This window comes from Gekko japonicus, unplaced genomic scaffold (assembly GCF_001447785.1).
Source record: "Gekko japonicus isolate JY-2015 unplaced genomic scaffold, Gekko_japonicus_V1.1 scaffold525, whole genome shotgun sequence".
NCBI classification, from domain to species: domain Eukaryota; kingdom Metazoa; phylum Chordata; class Lepidosauria; order Squamata; family Gekkonidae; genus Gekko; species Gekko japonicus.
In genome coordinates, this window is record NW_015163620.1 from 876,738 (window position 1) to 891,435 (window position 14,698).

Consider the following 14,698-nt stretch of genomic DNA (forward strand, 5'->3'; position numbering starts at 1 on the left):
TGTAATACATTCATATGCCAGAATTTACAATATCTCAACTGTACAAAAATAGTTAAGAAACCATATACCTTTTTTTACAGTGTGAACATTCAGGCATTAATCCAGAGTCACATACACAAAAATGAATGCATCAAAGCCAAGATCATTTGTTAATGTCTAACAACTTAAAATAGTCTGTACTAGAATAGGATGTGGGTCTGGCAAGCTACTTAATGTATATTTAAACTACAAAGCATTTAGTCTGGAAACTCTTTTAAAATGGGGAAATATGTCATATGTGAGAAGAAATTAATTGTATTTTAAAAACATGTATATAGGCAATGTGATGTCTTTGATGAATGAGTTTTTCTCCTAACTTGGCTTTGCAAGGCAACATTTGAAAAAGTGAGTGACAGAGCTATATTTTCTAAGGGTTTATCCATAAGTCCCTCTCAGCATTATATCCAACTAGGAGTAATGCCTGTTGTGGGAAGAAATACAACAGATCTAGAAGGAAGCTCCAGTTGAGTGTCCCGACTGTGGCTGGTGGGGCAGCAGAGGGAAGCGGAAAATGGAGGGAGGCAAGCCATGTTTCTTTCCTTCTGCTTAGATATAAGGCAGAGCGGTCTCAAGTCATTTTGCTGCCCCAAGTGGGTAGAATGGGAGGACAGCCTCATGGTAACAGATATGGTTCTCTCCACCTCTCACTTCTTTTTTGAGGGGGAGGGGGGCTGTGGCAGCTATGGTAGAAAAGCACCTCCTCCTGTGCCATGTTTTCTGGGTTCCAAGGGTCAGGAAAGTAGATCCATAGCTGATTACATGGTTGCCAACTCTGGGTTGGGAAATACCTGTAGATTTGAGGGGTAGAGCCTGGGGAGGGCAGGATTTGGGGTGGGGAGGGACCTCAGTAGGGTATAATGCCATAGAATCCACTGCCCAAAGCAGCCATTGTCTCCAGGAGAACTGATCGTGGTCATCTGGACGTCAGTTTTAATAGCTGGAGATCTCCAGGTGCCGCCTGGAGGTTGGCTTATGTTAATTTGGGGCTATGCAGTCACAGCTAAGGTAGAAAAGCACCTCCTCCTGTGCCATGTTTTCTGGGTTCCAAGGATCTGGAAAGTGGTTCCATAGCCAATTACACGGTTGCCAACTCTGGGTTGGGAAATACCTGTAGATTTGAGGGGTAGAGCCTGGGGAGGGCAGGATTTTGGGTGGGGAGGGACCTCAGCAGGGTATAATGCCATAGAATCCACTGCCCAAAGCAGCCATTGTCTCCAAGAGAACTGATCTTCTCTTGGGTCATCTGGACATCAGTTTTAATAGCTGATGCCCTGACTGCTACGTCACATTGGCTGTCATACAGGGGCCATCTCAGCAGGATATAAGGACACAGAGTCCACCATTTTCTCCAGGGGAACTGATCTCTGCCATCTGGAAAGCAGTTGTAATTCTGAGTGATCTTTAGCCCTCACCTGGAGATTTGCAACCATGGTTTCCCCCAACAGATACTAAGGGGAAACTTATTTTACCTCAGAACATCAACAGCAAACTGTTTAGAATGTTAGAGGGAAAGGCCAGTGAGGCCGCATATGCAGACGACCTCTGTGTTCCAAGGCAAAGGCAAATCAGGCCACATATGCAAATGACCTCTGTGTTCTGACTGGCTGTGGGGGGGAAAGGAACAGGAAACTGGGAGAGGAACAGCAAACTGGAGGCAGGACTCAGGCAAAGCAGCCAGTGGATAGGGAGACCCTCTGAATGACAGATCAGAGAGCGAACTGATTTTGGAGCATGTTGGAATGTTCAGGGGAGTCCATGACCAAAATAGAATTATATATACAGGAGGATTTGCATGTGAGTGCTGGCTATGTACTGGACAGGGAAATACATTTTTCAAGGAAGAAAGGTGTTCCCTAAACAGAGCTGGGTGTGGTCCCCTAAAATTACAGGAATCATTCACAGGTCTGACACATCATTGCAGTACTGACCAGAGCTAAAAGTAAAATAAAGTAAAAAAAAATATTACTGAATGCTTCACAATCTCCTCGATTTTACACAATGAATGACTGGTGAGCTGCATTCAGCTTGGTGACTCATAAATTCTATAGACTGGTTTAATTGGGGGGGCATGGAAAAATCTAATTTCTCTGTAACAGCAGTGCATCCTCTAGGGATTGTACCTGGGTCACCTTCAATAATTAAGAATCCACTGTCCATTATCAATGTGAGAAACCCTGCATTGTCAGAGTAAATTGGTGTTAATGATTTACCTAATCTTACAATTCGATAGGGAAATTAGTGACACATTTGCAACTGGTGTATAACAAGATTCTTGGCAAACACTTCCTAGGAATCTACATATAGTGATTGTTGTAATTTAGAGACACATCCTTATAGGAACATAGAGGATGGGAGTTTCCAGAAGATCCCTGCTTGCTAGGAGGGAGGAGCTACAGGTAGTAGGAATCGGAGAACATTCAAGAAAGCTAGGAGAATACATGTTTGGCAATAGACTATTAACACTTTTACCTTGGTGTGTCCCTCATGTGATTGAACCCTAATTTGCCTCTTAGATTTGGCCAGCACAGGCTTAAATCAGCATACCAAAGGCCTTGCACCCTCCCTGATCTCAGAGCAGCCTTTGTGCTAGGATTGCCAGACTCTCCCCCAGTGGAGGCAGGGTTCCTCATTGCCAGGCCCTGCCCCCCAGTCGCTGACCAGCTGGTCAGCAGGGGGACTCACCAGAAGGACGAGGAAGGTCCAGGTCACTTCACCAGTGTCACACAGGAAGTGTCATCATCAGTGCTTGCTTCGGCAGCACATATACTAAAATTGGAACAATACAGAGAGGAAGTGTCATTTTTTTAAATTCAATTTTAAAAAACAGTTAAAAATAAGAAAGCAAGTCCTGATGTTTATGAAGAAACAGGGAAGTGTCTATTTTATGTGCTAAGAGGAAGTGTCATCATCACACCAGCAACCTCTGGGTGATGCTCTGGTATTTGGGCAAAAACTCTATGATAGAAGTCATTTTTACCATTAGGGTTGCCAAATAATTCTTTGCCGGGAACGGGGGGCTCCCAGCCAGCGTCGGGTGAGTGCGCGCACTCGTCACCCGGAAGTGACATAGGCACGCTGGGCACGCTGGGGGCGGGGCCACGGCCATACAAGGGAAAACCATAGAGTTTTACCTTGTATGGCCGTGGCACCGCCCCCAGTGTGCCCGGCGTGCCCACGTCACTTCCTAGTGACGTGCACGCCGGGGGCGGGGTTCCCCCGGGGCTCGATTCCGCCGCGGCGGAAATTGGGCCTCCAAAGCAGGGGTTTCCCCACCCCCCAGCCCGATTTGGCAGCCCTATTTACCATAGAGGTTTTAAACAAATACCAGAGTGTCACAGCCGCATCACAGCATGATGGTGTCACTTCCTGTGTGACACCAGCAATATGGCCTGGACCTTTCTCTTCCTCCTGGTAAGTCTTCCCCCTCCCCCCATCCCCTGCTGGTTGCCAGCCTAGGAAGGACCTGGCACCCCTACTGTGCACATCTCCGCCTGATTGTACAGTGGTCAGAGAAGGGAAGAAAGACAGAGGGCACTTGCTGTTGCATCATATGTGGGCTGAATGATTCTTGTACTTGGAATCTTAGAATGGATTGTCTAAGCTAGGGTTCCTCAAAGGCAACATGCAGAAGCCCCAAAACTGCAAGATCCCCCACTCCCAACTGAGGAATGGCAACCCTATCCATGAGCACCCTCAACACAGATAGTCATTCTTTGCATCAACTGTGCTGGGGGAACCGTTTACAACAGGGGTCCCCAACTTTTTAAGGCCTATGGGCACCTTTGGAATTCTGAGGTGTCAGGAAGTGCCACCTCAAACTAGCTGCCACATGAGGTGGAGCCAAACCCAAAGTGGCAGCCACAGCAGGAGGAGAGAGAAAGGTAAGTAAAAAGGAAGGAAGGAAAGCCCATGGGGGGGGGGAGAAAGAGACTGGGAAATAAAAAGAAAGAAAGCCTGAAGGGGGAATGGAACCACATATGGAGTAAGGAAAGCCTGGGTTCTTGCCAGTCCTTGTGATCTGCCACCTGTGTTCCCCCTAAGCTGAGCTGCCATGCGCTCACCCACAAGTTTTGGCCCCTTGACTCACAGATTTGGCCCCTTGGCGCACTACAGCGAGCAGTGGGCAAGCCCAGCATGGAGTAAACAAAGACAGTGAGCTTGCCTCTCTCCTTCTTGACCTTCTGGTGAACTGAGCAACAGCCAGCAGGTGTGGAAGGCCAGAGAGAGAAGGAGATGACTCAGCCCAGCTGCAAGCGAGGCCAGACAGGAGGAAGAGTCTCCTTGTTGCACTCTATTGTGCACTCCCTTGCCTCCACCACTGCCAGCAGGCTCTGGAGGGAGGGGATGGGGATGCATTGGGGAAGGAGGGAGAGACAGCCTTCAGTAGGGTTTGGCCCCAATACCTGTTGGCGGTGGTCCCAAAGGAAGACCGTCGCCTCTCTCCTGGCCGGCCTCCCACCTCCATTCCCAAGGCAAAAGGAGAGAAATAAAGATGGGGGAAAGAGAATTTGGGGTTGTCGACACTGCAGCCTCAACTTGGAATTGTCTAGCACAATATTAGACATGTCTACTCAGAAGTAAGCCCCACTAGCCTCAAGGGTGCATTTGCACCCTAAATCCTCCAGAGCAAAACTCCTCTGATGTAAACTCCTCCAATGGACATCCTATCATGTAAAAAGCAAGTTTGGCATCAAAGCTTCTTTTTAAATAATAATAATAATAATAATAACATCAGGAGCTGCCCGAAAGTGAGCCAGGCTCACGAGTGGCTCACCAGCCTGTTCTCACTGTCTGCAAAACAGAAAAAAGGTACCACAAACCCCACCCAACCTCATTGTGTGAATGAGTGAGACAAGACTACAGTGTAAATAAACTACAGGAAACACATTAAAAATATCTCCATGGTTCTATTTCTTGGTTAAGAACCTAAGAGAAGCCATGATGGATCAGACAAATGGCCCATCTACTCCAAAACTCTGCATCACAAAGTGGCCAAAATCCAGGAGCCATCAGAAGGTCCACCAGCAGGGCCAGAACTCCAGAAGCCCTCCCACTGTTGCCCCCCAAGCACCAGGCATAGTGTTCCATCTATATTTTGTGGCTAATAGCCGCTGATGGACCTCTTGTGATTCTTAATGTCAGATTTGTGTCCATTTATCCTTTGCCACAGGGTTTGACCTGTTTGCCCTATATAGGCCCCGGTCACATGGGCAGGAAAATGCGGGGGGAAGCATGGCTGTTTGCCCCGGAGCAAACTAACGTGCGGTTGCACGATCAGATGTCCAGTCGAGGTCCCATCGAGATCCCGTGTTTAGGGGGGAGGTGCCGATCACACGACCATCCTGCAGTGTGGCAAAGAAGTGGCGCAGCGCGATCACACCAGCAATCGCTAGGCGCCGCTTCGGTGGCAAACGGGATGGATTTTTTTAAAAAACAAGTTTGTGCATACGCATGACTGAGCAATCGTATCTGCACATCCGAAGGCAGGTGGTGGGCTTACCGGAGAGGGCGACAGATGCTTCCGGACCCCAACAGAGCTCTGAGGCATAGCCAATGGAGGGGGAGGGCCCCCCCCTCGTCACAGCCGCTCTAACCGCCTGCGCGACAGTGGCCATAGCGACCCTCCAGAGGCGGCAAGCCTGGCTGCAGTGGGAGGGGGCCTCTTTGTGCGCATGCGCCGTTGGGCGCTTGTGCGCATCCTGTGGAGACTTGGGGAAAAAACCCTGTTTGCGACTGGACATGGGCGGGCGCCGGATGCCACGGGATTCCACCGGAAACGTGATCAGGCGCCTGCCCTTGCCCCGCGGTTTCCGGAAACTAGTACCTCGGAGGTACTAGTTTTTTACCCCGCATCTTCGGTGGGAAGCCTCGGGTTTGGCACGGGAGCTCTACGCTTCCCAGATGTGGTGGTGTGATCGCGCCTGGAAAATCTGCCTATCTTCCATCTCTGTAGCATGGCTAATGTTCCGTGTGACCACAGCCGTAGAGAATGGAAAGGTATTGCTGGCATTGCTGGCATTTAATGGCATATTGTAGGTGTCATATTTTATATATGCTGGCATAACAGTGTAGGAATTTGAACCTGGCTCACCCAAATCCTAGTGTGACACTCTAACCACTGGCTGTCTGCAGTTAGGACACCTCCACATATTGCAGTTGTTAGCCCAATGTTTATCTGAGCTTGCTGCAGTGGACAAATAGTTCATACATGTGTATATACATTTTAAAACACCTGTGCACATATGTCTGGGAAATCAGATTGGAACTAGATTCCCACACATTTTTAAATTGGATAATTAGCACATTTTAATCCTGCCCATTCCCCCAAGTTGTGCAGAGTGCTGTCCGTGGTTTTCTCATCCTCTGTCTTATTTTCACAACAATCTTATGAGGCAGGCTTAGGTTTACGTGTGATAGTCAAACGTAGGCTCACTCACAGCTTTAATGCTAGTAGCTCATGAAGTATGAATTTTTGCTCACAAGACTCCAGAGCTTAGGGGGAACATTGTCCACCACTGGTAGTAGTTGCTATTGCAGCCATGAAAAACCCTTTCATTTGAATGAGGGCAGCCAATAACATGCCCTGCTGTACAATTGCCCCACCCACTTTCTGAAAAGCTTGGCAGGCACCAGGGAAAGTAGTAGCATGTGCTATAGTGCCCACTGACGCCACATTGGGGAACACTGACTTAGCTATTAGGAATAAGCATCTGCTGCCTCAGTGAAAGGGCCTAATTTATTTAAAAGAGACAGGTTGTGACAATGCACACTGGAATTTGACTTGATTGACTGTAGATCCCTTTCTTTTGGAAAGTACTGTGGGATCTTCCTTTTTTCCAGATCAAGACATGGATATGTGCTGTGTTTGAGGAAAGAAAAGGAATTTTATGAGGGGAAGAGACAGATGATAGGGAGGGGTAGAATTTTGCAAATCAAAACATGCTATACCTATGCAAATGTGTAAAAACTGTTGAAGAAGTGTCAGGTGAATAAAATTACAGTCTACTTGGCATTAATTGGTATTCAACATTAAGGTCTCACGTGCTTTCCATCTTGAACTTATGTTTTTGCCATAAGCTAATCACATACTCATATTCACAGAAAAGAAACATTCAATAATTAGTGGAAATTACAAGTAATAGCTTCATTAAAAAAAAACACAACACCAAGGTTCTAATTAAAGCATTTTGACACATTACACAGGTTACAATCCTGTCAAGTATATTTGGAGAAAATCCAATCCATGCAGAAAAAGGAATGGCATATTCAAACATTCCTTCAGTTTTTGTATGACAACAACAACAAAGACAAAGAAGATGAAGATGGAGAAGATTTGTCACAGTAAGATATTTGGTGTTCTGCAATCCCTGGAAGGCCAGATAATGAAACTGAAGCTCAAATACTTTGGCCACCAAATGAGAAGGGAGCACTCACTGGAGAAGACCCTGATGCTGGGAAAGATTGAAGCTCAAAGAAGACCCAGCAAAGGATGAGATGGTTAGACAGTGTCATCGATGCAACGAACATGAAATTGAGCCAACTTCAGAGGACGGCGGAAGACAGGAGGGCCTGGCGAGATCTGGTCCATGGGGTCGTGAAGAGTCAGACTCGACTGTGTGACTGAACAACAACAATTCAAGAGTTAGCCAATTTACAGGATTCTTGCTGTTCCAAGCTACACTGTCTTCTGGAGCTGAGCTGGTGGTATTTGCTCAATGCCCAGAATGATCTTCTCCTTTTCTTTCTTTTCTATTCTGCTGTCTCCTGAGACTGCAATGCTAATGATCCAAACCCTATTTCTCATTTGTTTTCTACAATTGTGATATCCAGGGCTTCAATATAGTCCTTATTGAACCACCACTTTGAGAGTTTTACTGCTCTCTTAGCATGTAATCCAGCATCGTATGCCAATAAGGGTTTCAGTGTCTGAACTAGGTCTTCATAAAGATTCAGGGATCCTGTCCTGGATCTGGCTGGTGGTAAACCATACTTCTTGCAAAGATTCCAGTGCAATATAGCTGCAACTCTATTGTGACATTCTTTATAGCCAGTTTGAGCAGTTTTACTGCAGGCATTGACCATGTGGTCAACTGTTTCATCCTTTGTCTTGAAAAGTTGACATTTGCTGTCCTCACTGGTCTTCAAAATCTTGGCTTTCATACTATTTGTTTCGAGTGCCTTCTATTGTGAAGCTATTATGAGTCCTTCCATTTCTTTCTTCAAGTGCCCATTTTGGAGCCACTTCCAGGTATTTTCACTACCAACTTTATTCTCTCTTTCAAATATTGCCCATGCAAGTGCTTTTCCTTTCAGTTGTCAAAGTAAGTTTTGTTTTCCATCTTTTTGTAATTATTTTTGGTTTCTGTAACCTTAAATAAGTGTTGTGTACTTTAACTAAAAGCTTCTCTTTGCTTTTCTTGGTGTAATCATTCAGTGCTCATTTTTCTTCTTCAACTGCTTGCTTAACTTTCAGGACACCTCTTGCATCCAATTTTCCTGGTAAGTGAAGATGATCAATATCACTTCTAGGGTGTAGCGAATGATGCATTGTCATTATCTTGCAAGTTTTGTGATCTATTGCTTCTAATTCTGTTTGTTTCCAATTGATAATGCCAGATGAGTATCTTAGAACTGGGACTGCCTATGTTTTAATTACCTTTACCATGTTGCCTCCTTTTAATTTTGTTCACAGTATCTTTTTAACTCTTTGGTAATACTCCTTGGTTGTATTTTTTCTTAACAAGGGTATGTTTGATGATGTCAACTTCAAAATGTCAAGATATTTGCAGTTTTCTTCAAAGCCCAGTATTTTGATGTTGTTTTTATTTGGCATTTTGATTTCTTTTTATTCAACAATCTTTCCTCTATTTAATGCTAATGTCACACATTTGTCAAGGCCAAATTACATTGCTATATCTTTGCTGAATATTCAGTCTGTATTTAGTAAAGAATCAATCTCTGATTATGACTTTCCATACATTTTTAAGTCATCCATATACAATAAGTGTGAAATATTTGTGCCTGCATTTGAAAGCTGGTATCCTAGGCCTGTGCTGTTGAGAATGATTGTGAGTGGTATTAGGGCAATGAGAAAGAGCAGTGGTGATGGTGAGTCTCCTTGGAAATAATAATAATAGCTATAGCTTTTAATTATGTATTATTTCATGGCCTTTTCCCAATAGAGTCTCCATATGCTTCAAGCGGAGACAAATGCTGAGCATACAAAAGTCAAAGTCTCTCTTTTAAATCATTTTCTGTTTTCTTTTCTGCATTCCATGGAATGCTTGTTTGTTTAAAAAAGGAATTGTCACTTCCAGACACAATGACACATGATGCTGCTAGGGATCAGCAGTGGGTTTGCAGACCATTTATTCTAAGCTTAAAATACAGGCACAGACAGATTGATTTGGACAGGGCAGTGATATTGGGGCTGAGGAGGGGCATTAAATCTTTCACCCTCTGCTGTTTCCATATGCTAAATCATGATAAATCTGTAGAATTAGACCCAGTACAGAAAATTGATTGATGCCTGAATATACCTTCTTTCTCCCACCTACTGGGGTTCATGATAGTTGAGGGAAGTGGTTGCTATTAGGGAAATGGCATGGGATGAAAAACTTAACACCATCACCCTAATCCAACTATCTACTCTGCTTTCCAAACTTAAGTTCTACTTTGTAAGATCCAGCCCTGGATTTACTTTAGTGTTAGAGTCCAACTCACTGAAATAAACAATGGTGGATCCCACAGCAGGTGACCGACCATGATGTAAACCTTCTTGAATCCTGTCCCATTTTATATTTTAAATGTAAAAATACATTTGCACACACAAAAATGCCATAGGTTTTAACTCTGTGCCTTACAAATTAAGCAAAAGTAATTTGGGAGTATTTTAAGCTCCCTTAATTAAGGTCCCAAACTTCCCTATCATTGCTTTGTGAATCTCCTGTTTCTGGCTGGTTTGTACATAAACATGTATGTAGCAGGGTGCAGGACTTTTTGGTCTAGGTCATAATCTGTTGGTTTAACTGTTACAGGCAAGTTCTGGTCAATGTCTATGTACTCATTTAGAAAGGAAAAAATAGAACTATGTTGCTTCCTTAACAGTTATACACCATTATTAAGAACATTTTCTTTTCTTTTTTTTGTTTAAAGATTTTCATAAGAGTTTCCACTTGATAATGTCAGTGAAATAGTGCTTCTTGTGACGTGGTTTTCTATTGGTATGGGACTAAGGAAGACTACAGTCAGAAATTAGGAAAAGTGAGCAAACAGGTTTTTCCCACTTGTATGAGGACCTGATCTGCTCTCATAATCTTTGTACAGTCATCATGGAGTTACTGATTCTGAAGCCAAGGTAGTAAGATGGTAGATAAAAATGTCAAATTGCTTCCATTTCTTCACAGTAAGATTGGTCTGAACACAAAGATATTGGGATTATGGCCTATATAACTATCAGACCAATCATCCAGCCCTTCTAGAAGGTACCCAGACTTTTACAGGATCATGTTCTTCATCTTCTGCATCTTGTTATTCCTTTTTTTCTTTCTTTCTTTCTTTCCAAAACTCACCTAAAGAGGCAAGTCGTTGCTCTCTTTCTCCGTTTCCGGCAGACAGATGACTGATAGCAAAACTTAATGATAGACAAATGAAAGAACTTCATCTTACAACACGGAAAACAATGTAAGATGTTTGGGGTCCCATTGGCCAATAAACAAACATGTTTGTAGAACTTAGTGCCAAGGGATGTTGTGATGGCTACTTATTACATTGTTTTAAAGGGGAATTTGACAGATTCACAGAAGATAGGTATTGAAGTTAACTGGTATAGTTAGTCCTATGTTTAAAAATGTGATCAGATTTCCCTTTGAAATCATTGGGCTTGTCTTCCTTAGGTGATGGACACGCTGCTACAGAATGGGCCCTCCCCCCACAATTGTAACAGGTACTCTGAGCTCTTTGGTTTGTAGAAGGAAGTGGCTTAGCACCCCACTGAGCATACTCCTTCCTTAATGGCTCTGAAGGTCGGTTGTTGCCAACTTTGGGATTGAGTGAATAGGCTCAAGCTCTGGAGTCCTTGAGACTCCGTAGTTTAAAAGCAACTCTGATCTCATAACATTTGCAAGTCTTGAGACAATGCTTTCCTATGGGAAACTTCCAAGGAAATCTGATTCACAGCCTGATCAAAGCTTAAATCTCTTTTAATTTCCAGGTATGAAATCACTGGAATGAAACTCATGGGGAGTGAATGAAACAAAGCAGCTGTTTTAGCTGGTTCGTCTAGGGTCTCCCCTAAATCAGCAAGCTGAAACAGCTTTCATGGATCTCACATGCATTTGGAAACATTCAGTCTCTCTATATTTCAAACTGTCCAAATAATTTCTGAATTGAAAAAATTCTGAATCAGTAGTGAACATGTGATTTGACCAGCACATCGTCAATGTGTTTAACATTTTCAAAGTTCTGTATTTTAGACAAATAAGATGCAGGCAAGAACCTCACTATAATGCCTTGAGCTCAACGGTTGTTCGCTTCCCACTTCGCCTTTTCCTCCTGTGATGAGTAGTCCGGGAGGGGGGGGCATCCCTCTCCAGGTGACCTTCCAGCGATTGGGATTGAGGGGCAAACCTCAGACTCATATGCCATTCTGCGAAGTTGCTCCTTGTGAGGGGGACTAGGGGACTTTGTTTGTCCCAGGTCTCAGCCATGATGTTTTCTTTCTCTTCGTTTCTCCATCTAAAGCTCTGTGTTTCTCAAGCAGGCTGCCTAAAGCAGCTTTTCAATGTTTTTGTCTTGCAAAAGAATCAAGCCTGTCACCCAGCTTTCTCATTTAGCTGCTGAGGGAGGCAGATTCCATACTTTGGATCCACAGATGTTTCCAGTGGTCCCAGTATTAGTTAAGCTGGTTTATCTGGTTAAGGCTGGGCCCATGACCTATTGAGGTTAACTGGTGTGGTTAGTCCAGTCACCATTAGTTAGCAGAGGGCTTAAATAAAGCTACAAATGCAGGAGTGTAACTTTACCAGGTTACTCCGCTTACACAGCTACACTGAGCCACATTGCAAGTTTAAAAGAGAAATACTTCTCTCTTTATTTGAAAAGTGTATGTTGGATAGGAAAGGACAGAGATTGATAGATTACTAATTTACTAGCTAAAGGATGGAGACAGATGGCGAGAGGCCCATCTGCCTGATGGTGCCAAGAGAGGACCACATGTCCCTCTCTTGGTGCGTGCAGGTAGAGAGCACGTCTTCATACAGAGAGAGAGAGAGAGAGAGAGAGAGAGAGAGAAAGAGAGAGAGAGAGGGAGGAAGGGGAAATTGATCCCTGAGAACATGACCTGCATTTCAAAGAGGACAGTGGCCGAAGAATAGATACAGGGGGAAAGGTCAGTGTGCCTGTCTAGCTATCTAGTCTCTCTTGCCACTCAGTCTGAGACAGGGGACATTCCATCTAGAACTTCCAACAATAGGTCCATCTGTGGCTACAGTGGCTGAATAGGACCTCAGTATACCTCTGAGTGCCAGTTATGGGGGAGTTCCCCTGCTTGTAGGCCTTTGAGGCATCTGGTCAGCCACTGCAGGAAACAGAACGCTGGCTAAGATGGACCAGCAAGACTCAATGTAGTTTTATGCTGGTATAGTGTTAATCAGAAAAGGGTGAACAATCTGAGGATAAGGATCAGCACAAATTATTTTCTCATGAAGAAAGCTATGCCTTTGTAGAAAAAGCATGCCCTGTCATCATGTAGGAAGTACAGGAATTACAATCGTATTTGTGGGGACTTTGAAGTAGCAATATTGCCAGCCCCTCAGCTGAGTGCATTTATTTCAAAATTTATTTCAAAATTATTACAGGTATTCTTGCCTTCCCAAGATGGCACCGAAAGCCAAGAAGGAGGCTGTCCCAGCAAAGACTGAGGCAAAATCCAAAGCCCTGAAGGCTAAAAAGGCAGTCTTGAAAGGTGTCCATAGTCACACCAAGAAGAAGATTCGGATGTCACCCACCTTCCAGAAGCCGAAAACCCTACGGTTATGGAGGCAGCCCAAGTATCCACCGAAGAGTGCACTGAGAAGGAAGAAGCTGGACCACTATGCCATCATTAAGTTCTCACTGACTACAGAATCAGTCATGAAGAGGATAGAGGACAAAAACACGCTGGTTTCATTGTGGTTGTGAAATCAAACAAGCACCAAATCAAGCAGGCAGTCAAGAAATTGTATGACATTGACGTGGCCAAGGCCAACACACTGATTCGGCCTGATGGTAAGAAAAAAGCTTCTGTCTGTCTTGCTCCAGATTATGATGTGCTAGATGTTGCCAACAAGATTGGGATAATCTAAACAGAGTATTGCCAGAGCTGTACAATAGAATTGCACAATAAACAGATATTACTACTACAAAAAAATTAAGGGCTGCGGTGATTTAAGTGGTTAAGATGCTGAACTGCAGACCAGAAGGTCGGTAGTTCAGCAGTTCGAGACCCATGTGCTGCATGATGGAGTGAGCTCCCGTCTCTGATCCCAGCTCCTGCCAACCTAGCACTTTGAAAGCAAGAAATTGCAAGTAGATAAATAGGTACCGCTTTGGTGGGAAGGTAACAGCATTCCGTGCACCTCGGCATCTAGTCATGCTGGTCACATGACCACAGAAATGTCTTTGGACAGCACTGGCTCTTCGGCTTGGAAACGGAGATGAGTACTGCATCCCTAGAGTCGGATTCAACTGGCTTTCGAGCAAGGGAAACCTTTACCTTTACCTAGTATAGGAATATTTCCTATAAACTCTTCACAGCACTGCTGTGAAGTAAAGTTGCCAATCTCCAGGCTGCAGGTGGTGGGGGGGAAATGGAAAGCTAAAGTCAGAACGACAGATAATGGTAGGCTGATGGTTGGCTGGAAAGGAGATAGGGTTGCCAAGTCCAGGTTGGTAAATCCCTGGAGATTTTTTAGGGGTGGAGCCTGGAGATGGTGAGGTTTGAAGAGGGGTGAGACTTCAGACAGGAACAATGCCATAGATTCCACCCTCCAAACCAGCCATTTCCTCCTGGGGACCCATTGTTGCCAATCTCCAGGTGAGGACTGGAAATGACTCAAAATTATAACTGCTGTCCAGATGGCAGAGATCAGTTCTCCTGGAGAAAAGGGCTGCTTTGCAGGGTGGACTTCGTGTCATTATACCCTGCTGGAGTCTCTTCCCTCCTCCTTGGGTCTCCACTGTGGAGAAAGACTGTACTTTTCCTAGATAGAGGTTGCAGGTGGGAATGAGATAGGGTTGCCACTGCCAGGTTGGGAAATTCCTGGAGATTTGAGGGATGGAGCCTTGAGAGGGTGGGGTTTGTGGAGGGGTGGGCCCTCAGACAGGTTCAAAGCGATAGACTCCACCCTCCAAACCAGCCATTTCCTCCTGGGGACCCATTGTTGCCAATCTCCAGGTGAGGACTGGAAATGACTCAAAATTATAACTGCTGTCCAGATGGCAGAGATCAGTTCCCCTGGAGAAAACAGTGGGCTCTGTGTCATTATACCCCCAAGAGGTGGCACTCCCATGACAGCCAGTGTGACGTAGCAATTAGTGCTTCAGATCAGGGTCTGCTAGACCCAGGTTCTTGCTGTGGAAGCTGATTGGGTGATTTCAGACCACTCACAGACTTTCAGCA

The 14,698-nt window shown here is 44.7% G+C and overlaps 1 pseudogene; it reads left to right on the top strand.

Moving 5' to 3' along the window:
• The first annotated feature begins 12,915 nt into the window (after positions 1-12,915).
• LOC107107194 lies at positions 12,916-13,382 on the top strand (annotated as a pseudogene).
• The last annotated feature ends 1,316 nt before the right edge of the window (positions 13,383-14,698 follow it).